Source organism: Dermacentor andersoni, chromosome 3 (assembly GCF_023375885.2).
Source record: "Dermacentor andersoni chromosome 3, qqDerAnde1_hic_scaffold, whole genome shotgun sequence".
NCBI classification, from domain to species: domain Eukaryota; kingdom Metazoa; phylum Arthropoda; class Arachnida; order Ixodida; family Ixodidae; genus Dermacentor; species Dermacentor andersoni.
Genome location: NC_092816.1, coordinates 186,350,733 through 186,362,795, shown reverse-complemented (window position 1 = coordinate 186,362,795; position 12,063 = coordinate 186,350,733). Strand labels below are relative to the sequence as shown.

The window sequence follows — 12,063 nt, the reverse complement described above, 5'->3', positions numbered from 1 at the left end:
TTTGAAACAAAGCTAGAGATGGCTTCAGAAGAACGAGGAGGCCAATGAAGTGCAAAAAAAAACCCAAATATTGCAATTCGAGAAGTATTCGCAGTTAATCATATATGTAATGTAGGAAAAACGCAATATAGGGATACCCTTGGGTCCCTCCATTCAAACAGCCTACTCAATCGCGCATTTGACAAAAAACACTTAAGGCGCAAAATATATGCCGCACGCAACAAAAATATTCGTACGAACCATGGCCTCAAGCGCGCGTATTTAAAGACCGTGGGAAAAGTGCCCATGCCCATTGACGCAGTCACGAGAACCAGAGAACCAACGTCCACGCAGGGAGCGATCAAACTTGCGAGCGTCACAGAAGACGAAAGATCTGTACGCCGACTTCCTAAACACTCGTCCTGTCCCTCCCCTGACACCGTTCTATCCACGGCAGGTCTGGAGCTGGTATTTAGAATACGTCATGTGTAATGGCAATTATGTATAACTTGATAGGCGCCCAGCGTGGTTCCAGACGCTGCCGAGGGGATGGCCAAGACGCGCCCTACGCCAGCACGTCATTGCTCCCGGTTGCCAGCTGTGTCGCGGTTGTCTCGCGAGTGCTGTCGTCACGTTACTTGGCTCATTGCACGACCCCTCCGTCATCAGTAAGTCATGGCAGAAAAGGAAGGGCCGGAAAACAGCACACAAATTGCGTCGTCTCCACCCAGCTAAAGAAAATACTGTAGCAACAGTGAGGATTCGATCCCCTGCTCCGCCACTGCAACCGTTCCATAGCCGAGCATGCTAACCACTGCACCAGTGTTCGATGGCGCCGCCATTGCAACAGGCGAAAGTGATGAATATCTTCGAGGCTGTGTACATGGTGGCGTTTCGCCAGCGGGTTATTCACTAGTTGGTGCATCATGTAGAGATATCGTAAGTCGGCTAGATAAAACAATTTTACAACAGAGCGACACTCATTGTTCCTTGCGCCGACCTCCGTACTCTCGCGCTTACTCTCTCTTTTCTACTTCATGCGAGTCCGTCATTGTCCCCACCGCCTAGTGAAGGCCTGAGCGTTTGGCGAATGACATTGCGCATAAGAGGCCGGTGGGTCTCTCGGGAATACGGGTTAAATAAAGGGATGGCGCATTTACGAGCAACAACGTTAACAGGACCGCAATTATTGTTTTTTGAGGCATAGATGAATAGATGGCACGCAGTGCAAAGAGGGTGTTCAAGGTCATTTTATTCACGCAGAAGCATTTAGAGGCTGCAATATTTGAAAAATCGGTCAATAAAAATGAAATGGTTCAGTACGATTTAGAACCGATTTCGCGTACATGATGACCGGGAGCATGGCTTATATGTAATAGTCGCGGGTCGGTCCTCTTCTTCAGCGTAGCTTCTTTGCCTTAATTTGTTGTTTGCGTCAAAGAGTTTGTGGTCAATGCGACCACAAAAGTTCTTGAACAAAATCTTAGCGCTGCATCATAACGCATAGCTCATGGCAACTTCACTGGTGTGTCCTTCTCATTAGCTGAAGTCGCAAGACTGCTCAGTGGCAAGCAACTCTAAAGTTAGGTTTTGTACAAGTTGCCGCTGATTTGCTACCGCCAAAAATAAGGTTTGTCGGAAAGCTGCCGTACAACAGCGTAGCAGTGGGTAATAGCATTTGTGGCACACATTACGGGAAACGCAAGGCCACCTCGGTCTAGTACTTTTGCCAGCACGTGGTGTTTCTGTGCGACGAAAACATTTATGGGCTTCTCTATTGGTCACAGCGCCCTGTATTTCAAGCAGTTTAGTTGTTTCAATGTTGCCTAAATGGCATACTCGGCTACGTGTACGATTACAGGAATGATGGCTGACATTTTTGACGGTGTGTCGCCAGTCACTACGACATTCCAGTTTGACCAAGGTGTGTTTGACGGAGTGGGGAGGCCTTCCCATCTATCATCCCGTGTACTGTCATCGCTACGAGGTGTAGCGACCACGGGCGATGAGCTCTGTAGCCTTACCTTATTTTGTCCTTCGTACAGCTGTCGATTGTACAGTACTCACGGAATGAAATAGGTCACGGAGCATTTAGCAGAACCCTACAAATGTGCAAAGTACGCGAGAGCACCATGTCATGTCGCTAGGAATTTCGTCACCAAACGTGACGAGGACTCCGGTGTAAGCGTTCGCGCCAAAATTACGTCGATGTGACACGAACTGCAGCCGGTTGAAACGAAAGTATGCGCACTACTTAGCCCTAAATTGACGCGTTTCATTCCGTGAGCACTGTACATGTGGTACTGAGAGCCTGCCAACTGCCTGTTCTGCCCGAAGCGCTCTTCTAAGCTGTCAGTCTAAAGCTTTCCCAGAAGTACTTAAGGGAGACCCAGCTCATTCAAGCTGTAACTGGCGATTTCTAGCAGCGTATGTGTGATTTGCTGGAGAGCTGTGTGGGATTACTTGGTGAGCGTGTCACTGTGAAGGTCCTTGCTTCTCCTGGTGTCCAGTTAGTAGAGAAGGTGATAAAAACGACCCCTTTGGGATCGTCTATTCAAGCAAAAAGAGGTTCCTGAAATATGTCCTTGAGCCACTTCCGTGTGTGCGGTGTTTGAGCCTTCACTATTTTCCAGCACTTTCTTTTTTTGTTCACAGCACTTGCGGTTTCATTAAAGAAAAGTACACCGTGCTTGGATCCTAGGGTTCGTACGGCACTAGGAAATGACTCATTAAATATTTGTAATGCAAGTTTCACGTTTCGTCTTTCAATGCTTGACGAACACAGGACTTTCCAGACAAGTTATCCCCACATCTAAGCAGCTGTTCGCACTCTAAACTACAGAGATCCCGGATTGTTTGGAAATAAGCATAGCACATGCGTTGTGCTTGCGCTTCTTCCACCTGAAACTCAAGGAAGTAGAAACAGTGCTTATTGTTTTTTTATTGAGCTAATTGCCTCGGTCACATTTCACAATGTGCACAGGGCTGATCACAAAGAACAACGGTCTTGAGTATACAGAATGATGAGGGTAGGCATTCTGGTTGCTAGGAGGCAACGGAAACTGAGGCATTGCTTTCCGATTTGCTGAAATATCACTTACGATAGCAACAACTCGATAACCAATCTTCTCGAGGCCGCAAATAATGTCTATATGCCCATTATGCACAAACTCTGCATGAGCTCTTTGCATAGCGACTATGTAGGCCACTTCCTTACCCCGAAAGGTCAAGCTTTGTAATAAAAAAGCTGCACTGCTAGAGGCTTTATTTGAAATTTCTACCACACCCGTAATGCTGCCATCTTTATAGTCAAAGTATGGCATGACATGGATCTCATCAATCATTCACTGATGAAGGGTGGGCGGTGGTCGCGAAAAGCAATACTCCTTATCGTGTAGCTCAGGAGTGTGGCATCATCATGCTCTAACTGAGAGTTCATTCCGAAGGAAGAGCAAATTGATCGTACGGTTTTAGGGAGGGGTAGCGTGATGTTACCGCAGCTGCGAATATATGTGTATGCATACGGCGACATATTAAAGATAATGAAGAAAAATATCTTAAGTTCAACAGAGTACCGCCTGCACTCCTTTTTTATAGTGAACAGTTCAAGCTGCTCTTGTAGGAACTGTACAAAAGGGCTGTGCTCTCTTCCGTAGGATACAACTCTTCAAGCAAAAAACCGAATGCTGTCGCAAGCATCATTTTGTGTCTCCTCCATGGTTGAAAGCAGGCCCGCGTCCCATTTTTGGGTGTTTTCAAGTACTTCCCAATCACTTTTTGCTCTTTGCAACAGCTGCAACGAGCATATATGATGTCAGTCTCGTCACAGGCGTCAAAAATGTCCAGCGACACTCATGTCGTCATTCACCGCAACCTAGTACTTAATAAAAGGTGATCCGTTTTCAATTATGTTGACCACAATGAGGCTCCGATTACCTTTAAACACTTTCAAAAATAGGGACTTCTTTGCTCTTATATGGTCGCCCAAATAATCGGTACTCGAGATCTTGTCTGCCCCCTCTTCGCTGTAGAAACTATCTGCAGAACCTTCGAGCGCACGTTGTAGTGCAACTGATTCAAGACGTAGTCGCTTTCACTTTGAGCTTTTTCTTGTGTTTTGTTTGGTCGGCAGATAAACTGGGCAGTTGCAAAATTGCGATGATACTGAATTTGTACGAAGCCCGATGTGGGCTAACGGTGCAGTAATTGTGCGTACTGCAGCGTCATCTAAGTACGAGACGTAACGAACGATGTCACTGTTTGTGTAGTTCGCAGATCTAAAACAAAGGTAAAGATGGTATAAGTAAAATATTTAATTGTGAAACAGTATGTTCAACTTTAGGAAAACTCTTTCTCAAGACACTTCTGTTGTACATCCGACAGGATTCTCATAATTCCTATATGTGCCGAAAATCAATTACCACAGATTGAAACTTACCCTGGTGTGATTTGTAACGAAGACATTTACTCTTGGAACTACTCTCATCCATTTCCTGCAAAGATCGTCGTCCTGAGGAAATCTGAAAACATGAGCTTTAGGTCCTGCTGCATAGTTGCCGCAGCACTTGGGTCCACGACACTTCTTCGGCATTTCCACGACAAAAACTTCAAGGATGCTTAAGCTTCGCCTTCAAGAGTAGAACGCGATAGATTTCGACGATCCCTGATTGTTTGTTACATTTGAGGGCAACCACAGATTTCTTGCGCATGCGCGGAGATAAACGCGGCGGTGGTGTCTCAGGGAACCGTACGGGCGGCGCCGCTTGCAAAAGGGCTTTGTTTCCGCCTCAGAGAACTATGTTTTCTGGTATATTTAATTTAAACGCCGGCGCTATCGTATGTATAGGCTGTGTTCAGGTCGCACTTTACTTCTTTACACGCATTTTACGTTTAGTAATTCAAATAGTTCGGTAACGCCTCTGCGCTATACGGAGGGGTGGCGTGGTTGTGGTGCGGAATGATTTTGCGCCATGTTACGTCCAACGCCGACATTGCATATCATGCGACACGGGGCCCTTAACGCTAGCGCGGTGAAATATTGTCGAGCCGACAGCACATAGCGCGCCAACACACCGCACACACAGGAAGTACGCAAGAATGACGAAAGTTCTTTCGCACACGTAGCCTAGCCTGGCGGAATGACTGTTCACGAACAAACCTGAAGACACAGGCAAACCCCCCCCCCCCCCCCCCCCCCAAAAAAAAATAAAACCGCCCGTTCCAGTCCGTGAGAAACGTCGAACAGCGAAGTTAATTACACCGAGTGTTACACCATGCAAGTCAAACTTCGCAAGCAGCCTAAAATGTAAATAATTTGTTTCACTGTTCTTTCACGTGATCTTCGCTTTTGCGGTAGGCAGCTCCCTCCCTAGCAGTACGCATTACTCGTGGTCTTTCCATGGTTGTAGCTGAGATGGAATGTGTGGAACGACTAGTCCAGAACTCCGTACATTGGACGCAAGACCCACCACTGGAGATGCAGGTGCTGCAATCGTTTTGGCGATTGCTTGGATTGGTTTGACGACTGACGCCTTTGCGTTTCTTAATGAGCTTATACACACGTTCGTTTGCGACTGGGAGAACGACGTCAGTGGCAGTATGCCCGGAGTCCACCGTTGTCGCTTGCCTTCGATGTCTCGAGTTTGCTCGGGGGCTTGGTTAGCAGCATCCGCCTGGCATTGTGGCCTGGGATTCTTCAAAATTGCTTCAAAAAGAAATCTGTCCGTGACTTAAGACGGATCATGCCCGTTTAAGCAATGGCTCATAACCTGCGTAAAAGGGGCCCCCTATTACGACGACAGAAGAGAAGCGAAATTCTACGCTGGAATGATGAGTGGCAATGGAGCCCGCTGTGGAAGAAGACGACGACGACGAACGTGGGAGCAGTGGCACGAGCGCGTTCGCGCGTAATTTTGTAGGAAACTCTATGGCGCCAACGAGCCATAGAAGAGGGCGACGCTGGAGCCATTGCTGATGTTGATTCGCAACTTTCACGGCCTATAGGGGGCGCCACCTTAAATCCAACATGGCTGTCCGAGAGATTAAGAACTAGAGCAGTCGATGCAGTGCTGCGGTCGTCTTTCTCAGTGACATATTTCGCGTTGTCATGTTGAAATGTATCTTCAATTTACACGCCCGCTGTCGTTAGTCTGCGTAATGGCTCATATTGGGTGATCAGAACGCAGGATTCGAAGCCTGTTTGAAGGCGAGGAAGTCCTAAACGCTGGTCATCTTGTGTGCTGCGGCATAAAAGTATGCACGTCGACGTCCGTGACTGTTGAAGGCCTTTGCATACAAACTTCGCGGCTTCGAAGCAAACCACACGAGCTGTCGTTTCAGTTTTACCGCGATGGTGTTATTAAGAGAAGTGACCGTGCTATCTATTTGTTATTCTATTAATTTGACCTCCTTGAACAGGTACCATGAACTTCTATACGGTGTGGTGCTCTCTGCAAGTTGTTTCTTAGACCGCTTGAATAAGCCTCCATGTCGAGAAAAAAAGAACCTTCCTGGTGTCGCGCGACCGAAGTCCTTTACATCGACGGCGGGGAAAGCAGCCGTAAAGCACCATTTTGTGTGCAAAATTTTTTGTCTAGTTATGCCTGGCTGTGTTCACAAACCTGGATGTTGAACACGAGAAGTAAACAAAAAACCATATCTGACCGCTTTTGCGAGCTAATACGATAACCGCTCACCCTTGTAATTTAGTTATTGCGCTTTATGCGTGCTGTTCAAGCTACAGTCTTGCGGTAGTTTTACAGCCTGCGTGAGTCCTACCGCGTCTTGCCTACAGACAGATCAAGCGATTCATAGCCGATATATACCGGTCCGCGGCAATGCTCGCTTCATTCTTCCATTTCACTTTGTAAAATAATATACACGCAGATCAGCTGAGGGTTCGCTACGCGAACACTGCACAGTAGTTTAACGTTTGTTGGACTAGGATTTGTCACCTTACGAGTGCAGTCATGCGCGCCTGTCCACACGTTGCAGGCGCGCATCGAAGTGCCAGACGAGGTACGAATTCCAGGTCCCTCTACGCCTGCGTCACTGCTTCGATGCACAAAGGAGAAACTCATCTCTCTGTTCGAAAACGGTGGAATATCAAGCCGGCGTTACAGAGCACGAATGCATGAACGAGAAGAAGAAATTTTGAAGCAGGTATAAGGCTTCACGGAGAATGTTCGCGCTCCAACGTAGCCGCAAAGGCATGAGTGGCAAGAACGCAAGCATCAATCATCCTACAACAAATTTGAGTTAAGATTGCGCATTATTTCTTTCCCTGCGCGTAATATACACCTATGTCTGCGTCTTTATGGAGGTGCGTCTATTCGCGATTTCAAGTGCTCAGAATCGTCACTCATCTGCCGTATTCCGAAAAAGACATCCGGCATAAAGTGCGCACTGCAAACCTTCATAGCTTCTTTGACAGCTTTGCCAATCCGCAGCTTAATAATCAATTTCTTCCTCATAGATGCAGCCGGTGGGAATGAGTGAAGGCTCACATCACCTACCGTATAACTACTGCTCGACAACCATTGCGGGAACCAGCAAATATGGTTACTCCTATGTTTGCTCATTCTGAACATGTTAAGTGTCCTTCAGGATCCCGCGGGAGCTTTCAACGCGTTAAAACATCAACCAAAAGTGAAGGAAACGCGTGCACAACACGAACACGCTACCCGAACGGGCGGCAGCCAGCGGCGAGTATAATCTTTCGATTGTTTACGGCCGCCGATGCACGACGGCGCCACCGTACGTGAAAGTTTCGAACAGTTTTAGGGAACTCCGACAACGACGGCGAAGGGTGCGCATAAACAGCTTCTATGTAAAGCACGTCCGAACATGTCCGCGCGGCGAGCACAGTGGCACCATAGAGTAACATAGTAAACGTAAAGAGCGGACACTCCCATAGGCGCCTGCGGCCGACTTTGGGTCTCAGCGCACATACTGGAATCGGCGAAACGCACCAGCCTCCAAGATGGTCGCGCACGCTGCCGAATCTCAGAGGCTCCGATTTCAGTTTTGTTTCTTGTATTTTTTTTTACCCATATCTTTGCTTAAATCGCGTGATTTCGTGCAGGCGCTTGTGCCGCTGTTTATATGCTGTGACGACGAGCGCGCAAATGTGTTTCACTAATGTTAGTTTCATTGAAATTCATATTTGCTGTTTCAAGCTGTAACGTAGCGCAACAATCATGCCAACTGCTGAAGAAGTAGAACTTTAGCGCTTATGATATTGTACGTCTAGTAACTCACGCCAAAAGGTGTATTGTAAATAAATGTGCCGTGCTCTTTAAATATAAATGAACTTGCTGCACAGTCAAGAACACGAAAATAGCAGACAATTTATTTCAGCAAGATTGTAAAAGGCAGATACATGAAAACGGGAAGAAACATCGAAATACAAGTAATACGGGTGAGAGAGGGGGGTTAACCGAGGGTCCCGATTTTTATTAGTCATATGATGAGAAGCCAACAAACACTGACACCAAGGACAACATAGGGGAAATTACTTGTGTTTTTAATAAATGAAATAAAGAAAGGATAAATTAATGCAAATTAAAGTGGATGAAAAAACAACTTGCCGCAGGTGGGAACCGAACCCAGTGTTTGTTGGCTTCTCATCATATGACTAATAAAAATCGGGACCCTCGGTTAACCCCCCCTCTCTTCTCGTTTATTACATAACGAGGGTCTCGAATCCGGCAACATTGATGCCTTCAGGTAGCATGTGTGGGTTTATTGACCAGTTGCCTTCGCCCAAAAAGATCACGTTCTCGTGACGCCTGCGGCAAGAAAGACGTTCCACGTCCGCCGCCATGGTATGTGAGTGATGGCGCTGGCTAACACTCCCAGGGTTCTACTAGGACACATAAATACCCAAGAAATTGGATGGGGAAACAGCGCCGCGGTAGCTCAATTGGTAGAGCATCGCACGCGAAATGCGAAGGTTGTGGGTTCGGTTCCCACCTGCGGCAAGTTGTTTTTTCATCCACTTTAATTTGCATTAATTTATCGTTTCTTTATTTCATTTATTAAAAACAAGTAATTTCCCCTATGTTGTCCTTGGTGTCAGTGTTTGTTGGCTTCTCAAGTAATACGGGTGTCACACGGCACACTTTTAAACGCGATCAAGCCCAATCCGATTTGAATTTCTCAGTCACGATTGGTTCTATTGCGCAAGCTGCTCGATGGCGCCTATATCATTCGCGAATTTCAATGCTGATCGGACTTGTTCGCGATTGAAAGTGATCGTGCCACACCGGTATAATGGAGAACAGTTGGAAATGAATGCCGTGATGGCAATAACTTTGCACAAGCAAAACACATAGAAGACGTGTTGCTACTATCCAGATAATGAAAAAGAAAACTGCAAATACACGACAGCAATAATTTGCTTAAAATGGGATTGTTTTAGAAGGAAAAAAATATGAAGTTTTTTCTTGTACTTCTGAGAAGGAGGGTGAATTGGGGCAGCAAAATTATGTGAATGGTAGCGTGCCGAAATAAAATAGCTGCAAAAATAATTGAGCACGCACCAACATCCTCATGTCGAATGTGTAAGCCAGTGTGTCCGCCATTAAAGAGCTGCAATTTAGCACTTTGTGTTGGGGGTCTTCACCTGCTGTCTCCGAAGCCTTGCAATCGTCTTCTGATACTTGGAATTTTGCCCTTGAGTATGCGTGATGTCCTTTGGCTGTGCAGTGTATTTTGAGGAAATGGCGGAGATTCCTGCAATACGTAGAATGACAGACAGAAGGTAAGCAATACTGGAGGCTTGAAAGCTATTGAATGAAGACGCTACGTTCCTTCGTATAAGCAATATTGGAGCCTGCAAAGCTTTATAATGGAGATGCTGCGTTCGTTCATGCAATGCGTAGTTTATTTTATTTTTTATTTTTTTGGTTAAGGAAGCACTGTTATAAAGACTAAGAAACAAGGAACTTTCTACGGTAACGACTCCATACACAATTAAAACATGAAAACACTTATTTTCAACCCAATGCGGAACAGCTAACGACGCTCGAGCGCACATAGCCTGCTACAGAGGTTGGGAGAGAGCGCATTATGGCCATACTGCAAATATTGCACGTGTACCGCTTTAGAAATAACTAGATTTCTTTTGCAGAAGTAGAGCGCCACACTTTTTCAGCAGTCGCCGCGCGTATCATAAAGCTGTCTGCCCCGAACGGCATGTGTTCATAGGCCACATTTCTTAACGAACCATTTTATTTCATTTTCTAACTTTATCATTGTATCGAACGTGCATCGCAGTTCGGACGCTGCCGCATCGCTGTTTTCGCTAGCATCACCACACATTGCTGCGCATAAAAAAAGAATACGAAATGAAAGTCAGCGTAGCAAATGGGCAGCAGCTGTTCATGGCTGCAAGGCCGCCGTGACTCGTTCATACGGCTAACAGTGAAATAACGAAATGCGAAGAAAATAAGTCGTTAACAACGGGCAAAAGAACTTACCATGAAACGGCGACGAAGCTGACGCTGGCAGAAGAATCCAACAACGGTGCTCAAGTGCATTTCACAGAAAGAGCCCGGCGGAGCTGTCTGACAAGGCTTCGCACATGTTTTTTTTTTTTTTTTTGTACATACTGCAGCCCGATCGGGCTATTGCAGGAGTGGGTGTGAAAGGCAGAGAAATGAAAATAGTAAGTAATACAGGCAATACGAACAATACAAACAAACACAAACGAAAACTATTCAATGGCCGCCAAGAATAAGTTTAAAGGAAGAGAACGAGTAGGGACCAGGCAAAGAATTCCAGTACTCGATTACACGGGGAAACAAACTATTTAAATGTGTCCGTATGGGCGAAATAAGATGCGATGTTTAGGTGATGGTGACTTCTAGTATTAGATGGTTTTGCAGGAGATGAGTAGTTATCCGAAGATATACGGCAAGAAGAGTTAATAATGCAATGCAAGAACTTCAGTGATTCCATGCGTCCACGATCTGAGAGCGGTTGTAAGCCTAGGGATGAAAGTGCTGTATACGGTGAAAAATCCCTATCGTACCTGCGGCACATGAAGCGGATCGCTTTCTTTTGGACGGCCTCAATTTGACTAATGTCGCACTGTTTGTCTGGATTCCAGACGGGAGAAGCATAATCGAGTATAGGCCGGATTATTGATTTATACATCAGTAGTTTAGTATCCCTTGGGGCTGTGGTCAATGTGCGGGCAGATAGCCAAACTTTTGAAGGGCTTTTGAGGTTATTAAATCTATCTGCTTTGACCAAGACATACTGGGTGTGAAAACAAGACCAAGGTATTTATATTCACTAACACTCTGAATTGGAGTATTATTAAGTTTGTAAGTAAAAGCGGAAGGGGTCGTTTTATTAGTGAAAGTCATAACAACGGTTTTACGGACGCTAATTGTCATTTGCCAGGTATCGCACCAAGAGCTAAAATTAGAAAATGATTTTTGAAGCTGTAAATGGTCATCAAAGGAAGAAATTTTATGATACAATGCACAGTCATCAGCATATAAACGTATATTTGAGGTTATGTGATGAAGCAAATCGTTTATAAAGATCAAGAAAAGCAACGGACCCAGCACGGAACCTTGTGGCACTCCTGAAGGCACCTCTGTCAGGACAGAAAGGACACAAATTGAGAGCGATCGATAGAGAAAATTAGAAATCCAGCTGAGAATGTGGGGATTATTAAGGATGGCGTCAAGCTTATACATTAATTTCGAATAAATCGCTGTATCAAATGCCTTTGAAAAGTCAATGAAGATTGCATCAATTTGGTTGCCCGTGTCGAGGTTAATACAAATGTCATGTGTAAATGCACTTAGCTGTGTTAATGTAATAAACCTACGTCTGAAGCCATGTTGGACATTAGTAATTTATGTGACTCAAGGTATTCCATAATGTGTTTGTAAATAATATGCTCTAACATTTTACACGAATAAGAGCTTATAGAAATTGGTCGATAATTAGATAAGACGGCTTTGTCACCGGCCTTGAATAAAGGAAGAACTTGAGCCATTTTCCAGGATGAGGGTACTGTAGAGGATGCCAGGGACTTGAGAAATATGACAGTGAGGTAGCGAC

The 12,063-nt window shown here is 45.5% G+C and overlaps 1 non-coding gene across 1 annotated transcript; it reads left to right on the top strand.

The window, feature by feature from the left end:
- The first annotated feature begins 8,887 nt into the window (after positions 1-8,887).
- TRNAS-CGA (transfer RNA serine (anticodon CGA)) lies at positions 8,888-8,960 on the top strand. Its single transcript has one exon. It is a non-coding gene; the product is annotated as a tRNA-Ser (tRNA).
- The last annotated feature ends 3,103 nt before the right edge of the window (positions 8,961-12,063 follow it).